The 18,015-nt window shown below is 43.7% G+C and overlaps 1 long non-coding RNA gene across 2 annotated transcripts; it reads right to left on the reverse strand.

The window, feature by feature from the left end:
• Positions 1–5,374: 5,374 nt before the first annotated feature.
• Positions 5,375–16,265, reverse strand: LOC147028066 (uncharacterized). Of its 2 annotated transcripts, none has more exons than XR_015056909.1 (3): positions 16,168–16,265; positions 15,030–15,165; positions 5,375–5,833 (listed from the first exon to the last, which is right to left on the reverse strand). It is a non-coding gene; the product is annotated as an uncharacterized LOC147028066 (long non-coding RNA). The 2 variants fall into 2 exon arrangements; XR_015056908.1 differs by having other exon boundaries at positions 16,141–16,260.
• Positions 16,266–18,015: the final 1,750 nt, after the last annotated feature.

The following is an 18,015-nucleotide window of genomic DNA, read 5'->3' on the forward strand; positions in this document are numbered from 1 at the left end:
CATGCAATTTTAACCCAGGATGTGTTGCAAATTCATGCTTCTTGGTTATTAGCATACGTTGCATGACTTTGGTGATCACAGATTATTTTTTTCAACATGAAACGGTCATTGTTTTTTTGTTTGATTGGTGTTCAACGCCATACTCAAGGGTATTTCGCTTATATGACAACGGATTCTCCATTTCTTACTCCGTACTACTTAATATGATGGAAAACCGGGAGGAAACCAAGGATAAACCACCCCCGCGATGGCCGAAGTCACCTCATGTGACTCCCTCATATACCTAAGCAGGTTGATTGGGCGGTGGGTACATCGAATGAGGATGGGTACTCAGACGCGCTAACCATTAAGCCGCGGCGTGGGTCCCATAAAAGTCACAATAAAGATTTGACCAGGCTTGAACCACGATATGCACCAACTACGGAGCCCATGATATAACCAAATAGGCCATTGTAGTGCTCAGAGTTTATGCTGTGATAGTTTTACAACCTTTTATAACTTAGTTTCTCAACTCTGAATATTATGATGGAACAGTTAACATTATCATGATGATATTATGATGTTATGATATTATGATGGCTCACCATAAACCAACAGATGCCTCATCTCAGACGCTCACCATGACGCTACAACCCTCACAATAATTCTCACAACGCCTTCTAAAAATCCCTACAACAACCTACACCCGACCTCTTCACCACAAATTCCACAAATGCGACCAACCACTTCAACATCCTCATCATAACCACCTCGACCACTCCCAATGCTTCAACACCTTCACCACAAACTCCAGAGTGCTTCCTCGCTCCCACAACAACCGTTACAAACCGCCTCAACCACAGTTAACTCCCTGGACGCTCACCACAGTTTCTGCGGATGCCGGAGGAATGAAGGACATTGCGAGCCGGGGTATTTTGGTGTGTAAGCGCAAATATGCACTGGGGCTCATTCAATGACGTCCATGTAGCCTTGGCGCTCCACTAAATAATGCTCAAACGGAGTTCAGCGCATGTTCATGGCCAGGGAGCGCTCCCGAAGACCCTCAGCTAACGTTAAATGTTAATTACAGCGCTGTGTCGCGTGGCCCGGCTGAGAAGCAACTGAGGCCATTTTCGGCTCCAGAGTCTGGCAGGGAGTAACTAGGCCCGGGGTAACATCCACACACCAATGAGGATGCTCGGAAACGCCTGTAGGGTCTTCTGATCTGCTTTTTTCCTCTTCCATCACTCCGTGTTCTATAAAAAGAGAGCAAATCAGAGCCGTTAGTAGAGTCTTTTCCTCCAGAGCCTTTGCTGAGCCGAGCGGCATCCGAGCTGAGACGGCAGCGCAACCTAGTGAAGCAAGCAGTGTGGCACAAGCTTGCCGGGGTCGTTGCCGGGTTATTCCCACGTCATTGGTGCTTGGCTTTGATGGCGTTCCACATTCATCCTCGTTAACCATACATTTACAGACTTTATTGCACATGTGCCCCGTTAAGCTATCTCTCACACATCTTTTTCTCCATCTGTGTCCCATCCACTAAAAAAGCATTACCAATTCTCACCTTTAACAACTTCCTCTTGCATTACATCACATTTTACACCTCCCACTCATGTACCATAGACATCCCAGTTTTCTTCCCTCCTCCCCCTTCCTAAGTGATTGGGTTACATCAGTACATCGACCGCTCTAGGTGCAATGAGGTCACCGACACCTCAACTGCTTCTCCTCTTTTTGAAATCTCTAGCTTTTTCGTGTGTGTGTGTGTGTGTGTGTGTGTGTGTGTGTGTGTGTGTGTGTGTGTGTGTGTGTCTCTGACAGTGCCTGTTATGTGTAACATAAGTTAAGATTGCAGAAGTTATTGGCGGGTTAACTCTGCACTGTCTCTTTTATAAATGACTGCATTTATTTTGCTGCACCCACAAATTCCTTGCTTCCCCTGCTGTACATTTCATTGAATAAACACTGTTACTGTGTCACAACTTACCTCACCCTTGCTTGCAATAAATTGCTTTGTTATAAATGAACCCAGCCCGTTTTGGCTTTTCCTTCATTGGTCCAACATGGTCCGCACATTGGTCTTGCCGCAAAGTTATACCCCACCAAATTTGCTGTTGTTAGCCAGTGCACACTCACTGTATTGCTCGGCAGTAATCGAAGTGTGCACTGAGGGCACGAGACCCGAATCAACTCGGCCGTCCACAGGTTAAGTATCACACAAAATAGTGTAACCCTGCCCGAATTTACCGTGCCAATCAGCGTTCGTGGTTGCCTCGCCACCTACTGGTGTGCGGAGTTATCTCTGCCAAGGTGGCCTCAGGACCGGTCGATCGAGAGGGACCCGAGCGCTTCCCCTTGTGGCGAGCCTCGAACCCCGAGTCCGCAACATTATTATAGAAAGGCATGTATTTGTATACGAGGGTCTTGACTCATCTAGGGGCGCTAAACAAGGAACAATAGGGGATTCACAAATTACCAAAGGGTATAGGGTGTAGGTGGAGGTAAAACATAAGAACGAACAAAGGTCCTGAAATTAGGGACAGAATCCGAAAGAATGAGCGTGTTCACTTAGGGTGTCATAAGTCCCAGGACACGGTTTTAGCTGCTTATAGCTGCAGAAATAGCAAGTCCTCTCCCCACACTCATGGGGGGAGGGGCGAGGGTGGGGGGGGTACATGCCCATGACCTGACACTGCATACCACAAACATAAATGCAAAATTTGGTGGAGGGTGGCCAAGCCGTTTTCTATTCCATCAGGAACAGATGTACAGATTTTGCCATATTTTATATTGTAGGATAGTATGATGTAACAAAGGCATGCCGTACGGGGTAGACAAAATGCTAAGCTGCAAAAGATAAATTTATTATGGTTTGCAGTTGGCTGTTAAAACACCGCAAATTGTAGAGCCAGTGATTATCTGTTTCTGAAAAGCCCAAATTCCATTTCCGAAATTATATTCCGTTTCATGTTCGCGAGGAGCCTCTTCCCCTAACTGTTCCAAGGGGGCGGGTCCAAGCAATCCTCACCCAGCTGAGTGTCTCTATACCTCTTCATTGGCGGCATCTCTGAGTGGCGTATTTCGCCATATGTTGTAACTGGGCGGTGATGCAAAAACACATGGAATAATAAAACGACGGTTTCTTTTCATATTTTTCATAAACAACAATATATTCTGCCAAATCTCAGGTATTTCGACGATTTTCTAATGTAGGGACTTGTGTTTCCATTCAACTTTCTGGAACAAAGTGATCTTTAGAAACGGGTTGTCCAGCTCTGTGGATCGTGAATACGGGGTAAACTAGAAATGCACTCAGTAGAGTGAGTGCATACATCTGCCGTGCAATGCCTGATCCACTCGAAGATATTGGGCCAATACATTTTTGAAATATCAGGATATGTATATATATATATATATATATATATATATATCTATATATATATATATATATATATATATATATATATATATATACTTCTTCTTCTTCTTTCGGCTGCTCCCGTTAGAGGTCGCCACAGCGGATCATCCGTATGATCCGCATAGTGATTTGGCACATGTTTTACGCCGGATGCCCTTCCTGACGCAACCCTGGTCGCCTCTTACGACACAGGGATATGGTACACCTATTTAACCGGGGTATACACCGGCCCAGTACACTGGTACTCATTTCGCCGACCTCGGAAGGATGACAGGCTGAGTCAACCCCCTGGTGTATTAATTCAGAGGTCCAACGGGGCTTGAACTCAGGACCTTTTGGATCCCAAGCCGCTGCCCTAACCACTGCGCCAACACCAGGCTATTAACTTGCGCCTAGTCTACTGTATATATATATATATATATATATATATATATATATATATATATATATATATATATATATATATATATATATATATATATATATATATATATATGTACAGTATGCGGCTAAATAACGATGAGTGAAAGATATCTCCTGGGCACAAGCTCACTTGACCGTGGCGCTATGCAGACCGAACTTATCACAGCCTAAAAAGCCTTTATCCATAGCTCCCACCTCTTTCTTCGTCTTTTCTCCAAAATGCTGAACTGACTCCTCAAGTCAATGGAAAGCCACTCTTCCTTCCAGAGCTTCAAGTTGGCAGTACACAACCAAATGAAGTAATTCTCTATTCCTAGCTCTAATCTGTTCTATCACGATTAAATTGCCCCCAAACCCCATCTTTCCCAAAACTTACCCTTCTTACAAGCAAGTCATGACGTTTTTTTCCCCCCTTTTCTTTCTATTTGTACTGTTCCTACATCCCTTACTTGTTCCTCCAGTAGTGTGTAAGCATCACACTGACGTATCACAACCTAACTGTTAGAGCATTGCCCTATATTTTTTAGACCAAAAAAACCTCAAGATTGTAGCCGATTTGCTTTGCTCTCACTTCCGGTTCGGGGATCGGCGCATGTGGTTGACTGATCGGTGCTCTCTCCTACTCGCTCTGACAAGAATAGTTCCCACGGCCATTTATGTTGTGTTTTACTGTTTGTTTTTTTTTCCAGTTTTTATGTTTATGTTTTTCGTCAATTTTTCTGGCCCAAACTGTATCCTGTTATGTTGAATCGTTTCATTCGTCTCCCGAGTTAAGTTGAGCCTTCTAGTGACAGACGAGAATGCTTCCACTCTGCTTTTTGATCCATCAGCTCAATCCATTTCCCCTCCTCCCTCAAATATTCAAACCAAATATCTCTTCTTCTTCACTCAAAAAACCCAACACCAACAACATCAGAAATTGGAAAGGCTCTTTTCAACGTTGCGACAACAGATGTGCCTCCGCCTTCATTATTACATCATTGTACATACTTGTACCAAGTTTGATTTAAATCCATGAACCCAGATTCAAAATATTAAATCATTCCGACTGCCAGAGCATGCGTCTGATCAGGTTGAAATTTAAAGCCTATATTCCCCATGACTACTCGATCATACTTGTGACGTTTCATGTGAATTGATAAAGCGGTTCAAGAGAAATAATTTTTTGAAGATTTTCATTCAATCCAATATGACTGCCAGACCATGTGACCTATTAATTATTCGTGAACACCCTGGTAGCCCCAAGGCTTGGGGAAAATATGGGTGAAGTTTTCCCTCGATCTGTCAATCCATTCTGGAGAAGATGATTTTAAAGGTTTATTCTTCAAAAAATATCATAGCTGCCAAATCATGTGACCTATGACCAGGAGTTCACACAACTGGTACTCAGGTACTCATGCGTGGTTAAAGAAAAAAAAAAACAACAAAAAAAACCTAAATTATATATATATATATATATATATATATATATATATATATATATATATATATATATATATATATATATATATATATATATACTGTATATCCCAAAAGTCTCCATACATAGGGAAAATTAACACTTTTAGCAAAATGTAACTTTATTTACAAAACGCTCTCGACATGATTGCCATTTCATTGTAAACACACACGAAGTCGTCTCTCCCACTCATGTTGAACTCGTGTCAACACATCTGGCATTATGCAAGTAATTCCACTTCGAATGCATTCCTTTAAATCAGGGATCTCCAACCTTTTTTGGGCGGTATCGTGGGCCGTATTGTAATGTAAACTTAATATGGCACCGCGGGCCGCATAAATCCGTCTAAGGGGCCGCATGTGACCCGCGGGCCGCAGGTTGGAGACCCCTGCTTTAAATGATCCATGTTCTGAATGTTGTCGTATGTGTCGTGTGTGATGTGCTTGCCATGTTTCCTGTTAAAGTCGATTGCAACCTTGCGACAGCTTCCCGAACCAGCCATGAGAATGATTTCAATTTGTTCTTCTTTTGACAAAGGCATTCTTAAAGGGAATCTGAAAAAAAAGAAGATATAAGCTATTTATGAAGAATTTCGGGAGACATTTTGCTGAAAGTGTTAAATTATCTATGGAGACTTTAGGGACACCCTGTATCAATATACACCCTGTATATACACCCTTTAGGGACACCCTGTATATACACCCTTTAGGGACACCCTGTATATACACCCTTTATAGACACCCTGTATATACACCCTTTAGAGACACCCTGTATATACACCCTTTAGAGACACCCTGTATATACACCCTTTATAGACACCCTGTATATACACCCTTTAGAGACACCCTGTATATACACCCTTTAGAGACACCCCGTATATACACCCTGTATACACACCCTTTGGAGACACCCTGTATATACACCCTTTAGAGACACCCTGTATATAAACCCTTTAGAGACACCCTGTATATACACACCCTTTAGAGACACCCTGTATATGCACACCCTTTAGAGACACCCTGTATATACACCCTTTCGAGACACCCTGTATATACACCCTTTCGAGACACCCTGTATATACACCCTTTAGAGACACCCTGTATATACACCCTTTAGAGACACCCTGTATATACACACCCTTTAGAGACACCCTGTATATACACCCTTTAGAGACACCCTGTATATACACACCCTTTAGAGACACCCTGTATATACACACCCTTTAGAGACACCCTGTATATACACACCCTTTAGAGACACAGTGTATATGCACACCCTTTAGAGACACCCTGTATATACACCCTTTAGAGACACCCTGTATATACACACCCTTTAGAGACACCCTGTATACACACCCTTTAGAGACACCCTGTATATACACCCTTTAGAGACACCCTGCATATACACCCTTTAGAGACACCCTGTATATACACCCTTTAGAGACACCCTGTATATACACACCCTTTAGAGACACCCTGTATATACACACCCTTTAGAGACACCCTGTATATACACCCTTTAGAGACACCCTGTATATACACCCTTTAGAGACACCCTGTATATACACCCTTTAGAGACACCCTGTATATACACCCTTTAGAGACACCCTGTATATACACCCTTTAGAGACACCCTGTATATACACCCTTTAGAGACACCCTGTATATACACCCTTTAGAGACACCCTGTATATACACACCCTTTAGAGACACCCTGTATATACACCCTTTAGAGACACCCTGTATATACACCCTTTAGAGACACCCTGTATATACACCCTTTAGAGACACCCTGTATATACACCCTTTAGAGACACCCTGTATATACACCCTTTAGAGACACCCTGTATATACACACCCTTTAGAGACACCCTGTATATACACCCTTTAGAGACACCCTGTATATACACCCTTTAGAGACACCCTGTATATACACCCTGTATATACACACCTTTTTCGAGACACCCTGTATATACACCCTTTTGAGACACCCTGTATATACACCCTTTAGAGACACCCTGTATATACACCCTTTAGAGACACCCTGTATATACACCCTTTAGAGACACCCTGTATATACACACCCTTTAGAGACACCCTGTATATACACCCTTTAGAGACACCCTGTATATACACCCTTTAGAGACACCCTGTATATACACCCTTTAGAGACACCCTGTATATACACACCCTTTAGAGACACCCTGTATATACACACCCTTTAGAGACACCCTGTATATACACACCCTTTAGAGACACCCTGTATATACACCCTTTAGAGACACCCTGTATATACACCCTTTAGAGACACCCTGTATATACACACCCTTTAGAGACACCCTGTATATACACACCCTTTAGAGACACCCTGTATACACACCCTTTAGAGACACCCTGTATATACACCCTTTAGAGACACCCTGTATATACACCCTTTAGAGACACCCTGTATATACACCCTTTAGAGACACCCTGTATATACACCCTTTAGAGACACCCTGTATATACACCCTTTAGAGACACCCTGTATATACACCCTTTAGAGACACCCTGTATATACACCCTTTAGAGACACCCTGTATATACACCCTTTAGAGACACCCTGTATATACACCCTTTAGAGACACCCTGTATATACACACCCTTTAGAGACACCCTGTATATACACCCTTTAGAGACACCCTGTATATACACCCTTTAGAGACACCCCGTATATACACCCTGTATACACACCCTTTGGAGACACCCTGTATATACACCCTTTAGAGACACCCTGTATATAAACCCTTTAGAGACACCCTGTATATACACCCTTTAGAGACACCCTGTATATACACCCTTTTGAGACACCCTGTATATACACCCTTTAGAGACACCCTGTATATACACCCTTTAGAGACACCCTGTATATACACCCTTTAGAGACACCCTGTATATACACCCTTTAGAGACACCCTGTATATACACCCTTTAGAGACACCCTGTATATACACCCTTTAGAGACACCCTGTATATACACCCTTTAGAGACACCCTGTATATACACCCTTTAGAGACACCCTGTATATACACCCTTTAGAGACACCCTGTATATACACCCTTTAGGGACACCCTGTATATACACCCTTTATAGACACCCTGTATATACACCCTTCAGAGACACCCTGTATATACACCCTTTAGAGACACCCTGTATATACACCCTTTAGGGACACCCTGTATATACACCCTTTAGAGATACCCTGTATATACACCCTCCTGTATATACACCCTGTATATACACCCTGTATATACACCCTTTCGGGACACCTTGTATATACACACCCTTTAGAGACACCCTGTATATACACCCTGTATATACACCCTGTATATACACCCTGTATATACACACCCTTTAGAGACACCCTGTATATACCCCCTTTCGAGACACCTTGTATATACACACCCTTTAGAGACACCCTGTATATACACACCCTTTCGAGACACCCTGTATATACACCCTTGAGACACCTTGTATATACACACCCTTTCGAGACACCCTGTATATACACCCTGTATATAAACCCTTTAGAGACACCCTGTATATACACCCTGTATATACACCCTTTAGAGACACCCTGTATATACACACCCTTTAGAGACACCCTGTATATACACACCCTTTAGAGACACCCTGTATATACACACCCTTTAGAGACACAGTGTATATGCACACCCTTTAGAGACACCCTTTAGAGACACCCTGTATATACACACCCTTTCGAGACACCCTGTATATACACACCCTTTAGAGACACCCTGTATATACACACCCTTTAGAGACACACTGTATATACACACCCTTTAGAGACACCCTGTATATACACACCCTTTAGAGACACACGGTATATACACACCCTTTAGAGACACCCTGTATATACACCCTTTAGAGACACCCTGTATATACACCCTTTAGAGACACCCTGTATATACACACCCTTTAGAGACACCCTGTATATACACACCCTTTAGAGACACCCTGTATATACACACCCTTTAGAGACACCCTGTATATACACACCCTTTAGAGACACCCTGTATATACACACCCTTTAGAGACACCCTGTATATACACACCCTTTAGAGACACCCTGTATATACACCCTTTCGAGACACCCTGTATATACACACCCTTTCGAGACACCCTGTATATACACCCTTGAGACACCTTGTATATACACACCCTTTCGAGACACCCTGTATATACACCCTTGAGACACCTTGTATATACACACCCTTTCGAGACACCCTGTATATACACCCTGTATATAAACCCTTTAGAGACACCCTGTATATACACCCTGTATATACACCCTTTAGAGACACCCTGTATATACACACCCTTTAGAGACACACTGTATATACACACCCTTTAGAGACACCCTGTATATACACACCCTTTAGAGACACCCTGTATATACACACCCTTTCGAGACACCCTGTATATACACACCCTTTCGAGACACCCTGTATATACACCCTTTCGAGACACCTTGTATATACACACCCTTTTGAGATACCCTGTATATACACCCTGTTCTACACCCTGTATATACACCCTGTATATACACCCTGTATATACACCCTGTATATACACCCTGTATATACACCCTTTAGAGACACCCTGTATATACACCCTGTATATACACCCTGTATATAAACCCTTTAGAGACACCCTGTATATACACACCCTTTAGAGACACCCTGTATATGCACACCCTTTAGAGACACCCTGTATATACACCCTTTCGAGACACCCTGTATATACACACCCTTTCGAGACACCCTGTATATAAACCCTTTGGAGACACCCTGTATATACACCCTTTAGAGACACCCTGTATATACACCCTTTAGAGACACCCTGTATATACACACCCTTTAGAGACACCCTGTATATACACACCCTTTAGAGACACCCTGTATATACACCCTTTAGAGACACCCTGTATATACACCCTTTAGAGACACCCTGTATATACACACCCTTTAGAGACACCCTGTATATACACACCCTTTGGAGACACCCTGTATATACACACCCTTTAGAGACACCCTGTATATACACACCCTTTAGAGACACCCTGTATATACACACCCTTTAGAGACACCCTGTATATACACACCCTTTAGAGACACCCTGTATATACACCCTTTAGAGACACCCTGTATATACACCCTGTATATACACACCCTTTAGAGACACCCTGTATATACACACCCTTTGGAGACACCCTGTATATACACACCCTTTAGAGACACCCTGTATACACACCCTTTAGAGACACCCTGTATATACACCCTTTAGTGACACCCTGTATATATACACCCTGTATATACACACCCTTTGGAGACACCCTGTATATACACACCCTTTGGAGACACCCTGTATACACACCCTTTGGAGACACCCTGTATATACACACCATTTGGAGACACCCTGTATACACACCCTTTGGAGACACCCTGTATACACACCCTTTGGAGACACCCTGTATACACACCCTTTGGAGACACCCTGTATATACACCCTGTATATACACCGTTTAGAGACACCCTGTATATACACCCTTTAGAGACACCCTGTATATACACCCTTTAGAGACACCCTGTATATACACACCCTTTGGAGACACCCTGTATACACACCCTTTAGTGACACCCTGTATATATACACCCTTTAGAGACACCCTTTATATACACACCCTTTAGAGACACCCTGTATACACACCCTTTAGAGACACCCTGTATATACACCCTTTAGAGACACCCTGTTTCCACACCCTCTAGTGACACCCTGTATATATACACCCTTTAGAGACACCCTGTATGTACACACCCTTTGGAGACACCCTGTATACACACCCTTTAGAGACACCCTGTATATACACCCTTTAGTGACACCCTGTATATACACCCTTTAGAGACACCCTGTAGATACACCCTTTAGGGACACCCTGTATATACACCCTTTAGAGACACCCTGTATATACACCCTTTAGAGACACCCTGTATATACACCCTTTAGAGACACCCTGTATATACACCCTTTAGGGACACCCTGTATATACACCCTTTAGAGACACCCTGTATATACACCCTTTAGAGACACCCTGTATATACACCCTTTAGAGACACCCTGTATATACACCCTTTAGAGACACCCTGTATATACACCCTTTAGAGACACCCTGTATATACACCCTTTAGAGACACCCTGTATATACACCCTTTAGAGACACCCTGTATATACACCCTTTAGAGACACCCTGTATATACACCCTTTAGAGACACCCTGTATATACACCCTTTAGAGACACCCTGTATATACACCCTTTAGAGACACCCTGTATATACACCCTTTAGAGACACCCTGTATATACACACCCTTTAGAGACACAGTGTATATGCACACCCTTTAGAGACACCCTTTAGAGACACCCTGTATATACACACCCTTTCGAGACACCCTGTATATACACACCCTTTCGAGACACCCTGTATATACACCCTTTAGAGACACCCTGTATATACACCCTTTATAGACACCCTGTATATGCACCCTTTGGAGACACCCTGTATATACACCCTTGAGAGACACCCTGTATATACACCCTGTATATACACACCCTTTAGAGACACCCTGTATATACACCCTTTAGAGACACCCTGTATATACACCCTTTAGAGACACCCTGTATATACACCCTTTAGAGACACCCTGTATATACACCCTTTAGAGACACCCTGTATATACACACCCTTTAGAGACACCCTGTATATACACCCTTTAGAGACACCCTGTATATACACCCTTTAGAGACACCCTGTATATACACCCTTTAGAGACACCCTGTATATACACCCTTTAGAGACACCCTGTATATACACCCTTTAGAGACACCCTGTATATACACCCTTTAGAGACACCCTGTATATACACCCTTTAGAGACACCCTGTATATACACCCTTTAGAGACACCCTGTATATACACACCCTTTGGAGACACCCTGTATATACACACCCTTTAGAGACACCCTGTATATACACACCCTTTAGAGACACCCTGTATATACACCCTTTAGAGACACCCTGTATATACACCCTTTAGAGACACCCTGTATATACACCCTTTAGAGACACCCTGTATATACACCCTTTAGAGACACCCTGTATATACACCCTTTAGAGACACCCTGTATATACACCCTTTAGAGACACCCTGTATATACACCCTTTAGAGACACCCTGTATATACACCCTTTAGAGACACCCTGTATATACACCCTTTAGAGACACCCTGTATATACACCCTTTAGAGACACCCTGTATATACACCCTTTAGAGACACCCTGTATATACACCCTTTAGAGACACCCCGTATATACACCCTGTATACACACCCTTTGGAGACACCCTGTATATACACCCTTTAGAGACACCCTGTATATAAACCCTTTAGAGACACCCTGTATATACACCCTTTAGAGACACCCTGTATATACACCCTTTAGAGACACCCTGTATATACACCCTTTCGAGACACCCTGTATATACACCCTTTAGGGACACCCTGTATATACACCCTTTAGGGACACCCTGTATATACACCCTTTAGGGACACCCTGTATATACACCCTTTAGAGACACCTTGTATATACACCCTTTGGAGACCCATCTCTCAATGGAGAAGAATTAGTTTTAAAATTCTAGTAGCTGGATAGATACTTCTCGAATCACATCACCATAATATGGAGAAACACTTACTTCCTTTGGGGGCTATTGTGCCTGTGCAAGACTTGATGACGTGACGTGCCATTGCGTTTGGTCATGTGGCCCTCTGTGAGCTAGAGTGAGGCTGCACCGGCTGACATTTGTTTCTGGATATTTCCATTGACAGACATTTACGGATAGTTTTGTAAGTTTTCCTGGAATCACGGTTTTGAGTTACATCAGTATGAAAAGCTGTAACTTTCTCGCTCACTTCTAAAATACTAAATATTTAAAAGAGTGACATATTGAGTGAGTGAGTGAGTGAGTGTCAGTCGGTCAGTATACTGGTGAAAGCGTAGCTCGTAGCAAATGATAGCTTGAATGTCACCACCCGTGTCAACCGTTATACCAAGAAATGTCACTTGCAGGCACAGAGATGGGGTCTTGTAACTGCTTCATTAAATACAACGTTGACTGCAAAGACAAATCAAACGAACCACGGGATGTTTTCAAAGCCAGAATCACAATCCAGAACAGAAAAAAAAAAACAGAACAATCCACGTTTCAAAAGAATGGCGAACGTGACATCATGAGAACCGCGATGAACGTCAAAATGCAGGGATCTCCTACCAACCAGAATACGATCAACCAGAGACAATAATGTGTTATTACTCACTTGACTGATTTTGTGGAGGATGAAAACAAGAAAGGATAACAAATATAAAGCAGCAAAGATCATCACGACATGACAGGACCCAGGTGGCTTATTAAATAAACCTCAAGATGTGGTATGTCAGACCTCACCGGACCATGGCACAGAGACCATGGCAAGCTCCAGACGAAACTCCAACGAAATGGGTAATTTTTGGCCTCAACTTCACACTTTAGTTACAAAAGACATCATGTTCAAAAACGGCCGGTCTCCACGGGAGATAGTTCTCAGGACCATCACAGTCAGTGAGTGAGTGGAGTTTTATTAACAGGGAAGGTGTGAAAGGTACACCTAAAGAGAAGATCTTCCTTGAGGTCATGTGAGAAAAAAAATGGTCAGGACAAGGCATTGAAGTTGTCTGTGGTCCTTGAACGCAGCTCACCGGCTCCACCCATCATGAGAAATTTCTGGATTTCTAAAACTCTCTTCTCTCTCTCAGTTATCCGGGTGACTGTCAGTGCAAGGATGAGCCGAGCAACCTGTGCTGCCGAGTGGGAGGAGGCGTTGCACAAGTTCTCGCCATCACAAGCCCACTGAGTCGACCTGCCGAGTACCATATTGTTGTCCCATATTCTACCCTTATAAACTAACTCAGAGCATCAAAAAAGAACAACAAAGTACCAGATTGACGAGGCGTGCCACAAGATTCTTTCTTTCTCTCATTATATTATGTTATTTTCTTCTTCCCTTGTTTGTCCATAGCTTAGCCTAATGTGTTACTGTGTTAATTGAGCGTCCGGACCCCATATCACGTCTGATTTGTAAACCAGTAATCTTGTTACAGCTTGACCCTGTCTCTTTCTTGGTTATTGTGGTTCACTGAATGCTTGTGTCAATGCGCCGTTAGTGTAAATGCCAATCCCAGTGAAGTTTTTATTCTGCGGGCATGCATGATATCTGACGATATCTGTCTAAAGCGCATAGGGAATGAATCGCACATGACGCATCATGCTTTTGATCATCCTATTTGTGTCCAAGACATTGTTTCTCAACTTTTATCCATCACCACTCCCCCCCCCCCAACCCAACGAGTATTGACCTCAAATACAAACGAGTGTTTTGAGAGAGAAGTTTTACATAGTGACCGATTTTGGAAACCCCCGGAGTATCACATATCAAATCACATAAAACAATGGGGTAGTTGTATCATAGTATTTTGTTCTACACAGCGAGCGAGCGAGCGAGCGAGCATCAACATCGATACAGCAAGGCGACCGCATCCTGTACCAGACAATGAGCGCTGCTGGATCACAGAAGCGTGGACATGTTAGACGACAGGCAACGCACCTATAAAATGCCATGCCAGGCAGGCAAGCAAGTATGAAACACATCTGGGAGCCATCCGAAGGAGTCTTGGGTCGGAATGGAGAAAGGAATTTGGAGTTGAGGATGGGACTGGAGCTGGAGCATCGAGCGGCACAGTCTGACAGAGAAATGGGAAGATCGCTAAGGAAGGGCTCCTGGACATGGTCACCACATACCCACTGAAATTCCCCCCAAACTGTATCTTTCTTGCTCCCTCTAAACTCCAAAGCATCGGCAGACTTCGCCAGCAGTCCTTTTCAACACCCCCATCATACTTCCACACCTCACACTCTTGAACTCAGAGCAGCAAAGAATCAAGAGAGTCACCAATGAGAACCGGCATCAAACTTTCACACCTCACACGCTGCACCTCTCCACACGTCCATATCCATCCATCCATTGGGAGCAAACTCTGTGCAGAGCGTTGGTGCTGCCCAAGCAGTCTCCTTGCCTATTGGGCACAATCCTGCACGGGTCGCGGCTCCAACACAGGATACCAGCAAGCTGGTACTCATTTTGCCAACCTCAGAAGGATGACACGCTGAGTCAACCACACCTAGTATTAATTCAACAGCCAAGGGGGATTTGAACTCAGGATCCTCGGATCCCAAGTCCACCACCCTAACCATTAAGCCCACACAGCATGCACCAAGGTCATCCCTCCCACCACCTCATGCCTTCTCGTGTTACGGCTAGCGACGTGGTGAGATCCATACTGCAGGACCATCACTGCGGGGCTCTCACGCTCTACTCTCATAGCTGACCGCAAATCTGCAAAGTTCGTTTCTGCACGACCACCCATGTTCATATTTGCTTCATCTACATGGCAAAACTACACACGGCAAAAGGTTCACAGATCTGCACACTTGTTTTTGTCAAAAGTTGTATCATAGTATTTGTCGGCCAGATCAGGTCAGGCCAGATCAGATCTGTGACTGGCTACAGGAATCATGTAAACCTGTTCTAACCTGTTCCATGGTCTGGTTGTCGGTGACTAAACATATCAGGCCCAATCGATTTTTGAAATATCATGAGAAAAATCGTTTATGGCACAATCTCACAATGGTGAAGAATCACTTTAGACATTAAATACTTCTCGGATCCGGATCTGGAGTCAGACCTTCACCAAAATTGTATCATTTCGTCCTTGTCACCACCAAACCTGTCCACCAAGTTTCATCCGAATCCGTCCACACTCCACAACTTTTTGAGATATCCTGCACACAAACAATCAGACAGACAGGGGTGAAAACAGCTTCCCAACTTCGGTGGCAGAGGTAATAACAAAAAAAGATATACATACACCAGGAAAAAGAAATCACAGAACTGTTGGAAAGCATCCGCAAAATAAAATACAAATAAATCAGCAAAACACAATGTAGGTGAGCGATCCAAGACAATGGGAAAGCACGGTTCGCGTATGCTTACAGCTTCCGCTAGTATATGCGTGTGTGTGTGTGTGTGTGTGTGTGTGTGTGTGTGTGTGTGTGTGTGTGTGTGTGTGTGTGTGTGTGTGTGTGTGTGTGTGTGTGTGTGTGTGTGTGTGTGTGTGTGTGTGTGTGTGTGTGTGTGTGTGTGTGGTCATGAGGCATAACATTCACTTTTCTCACTTCGCCTCCCTCCTCACCTTTCTTTCTCTATTCCTCCCCACACCTCCTCCCTCTTTCTCTTTCCCTCACCCCATACTCTCTCCCTCCCCCACGCTCTCTCCCCACCCCACTCTCCCCCCAACGACAGGTGGTGTTTGAATATGGGGTGGGGGAGGTGGACAAGACAAGCAGTTCGGAACAAACCATGGGAATTAAAAGACACAAACAGGGAAATGGGGACACACAAACTTACATACAATGATGAGAAATTAATAAAACCTCACCCACACTGGGTGTTACAGATCACAATTCTGCAATCATTTAAATTGCAGGTGAAGACTTTCCTTTGACTATGATGTGCAGGTGGAAGGAGATGATGTCGCCCGTCTCGAATAGCGACGGAGTAAACTAGCGACGGAATAAGCCAACGATGAATGGCACCTCGGGACTTGCACCGTGAAACAGCCCTCGTGACCCTCCTTCTCATCTCCTGAACACCGGGAGCTCTGGTGTCTGTCTTCTCAGCTCTCCTTCATCTTCTCTTTCCCCAGGAGTTTTGGAGTCTCCATTCTCTCCTCTATCTCCAAGGTTGCTTTTGTCTCCTTTTTCTTCACACTTGAGTCATCCTGCACACTGGTACTTCTTGTGTACTCTTTCTCTTCAGGCCCTTATTATTCCTCTCCCATCTGTCCTCCTTGGCAAAGTCATCCTCCAGGCCATCCCTCCCACAGGGCAGCCTCAATAAAAAAAAACTATATCCATTACCTGCTTCCAGGCCAGACAGCACATTACATCACCATGGCTGACACACACTGGCCAGACAGATTATGAAGGCCTTTTCACACACGTGTGACATGTGTGCCTTTTGTGATGGGAAGTCCTCACCTGGTCCCACCCACAAACAAGAGGTGTTTACGCATACCATTTTTTACTCTGACTATCCTGTTGATAAATTACATACGCTTCCTCCTGAGTGTCACGTGTAACAGAATGACTTGCTCTAACAGGTCCCTGTTACATGGCAATCTAACTTACTCGAATCACATGAACCATATTACATTTACAACAATCTAGCTATGGATCCGCCCCCCACTATTTCCAGAAAACAATGCTATACGTGACATATTACACACACACACACACACACACACACACACACACACACACACACACACACACACACACACACACACACACACACACACACACACACACACACACACACACACACACTTATTAGTATAGCTACAGTACCGGATTTAGGCATAAGCTAAACAAGCTACAGCTTATGGCCTCACAATCCGCAGGGGCCTCAAAAATGTGAGAAGACGTGTAAAAATGTGTGAATGAGGCCTAAAGAACTGCTACCTTGGTTCAGG

Source organism: Eptatretus burgeri, chromosome 4 (genome assembly GCF_056783735.1).
Source record: "Eptatretus burgeri isolate ZD-2024b chromosome 4, Ebu_testis_v1, whole genome shotgun sequence".
NCBI classification, from domain to species: Eukaryota; Metazoa; Chordata; class Myxini; order Myxiniformes; family Myxinidae; genus Eptatretus; species Eptatretus burgeri.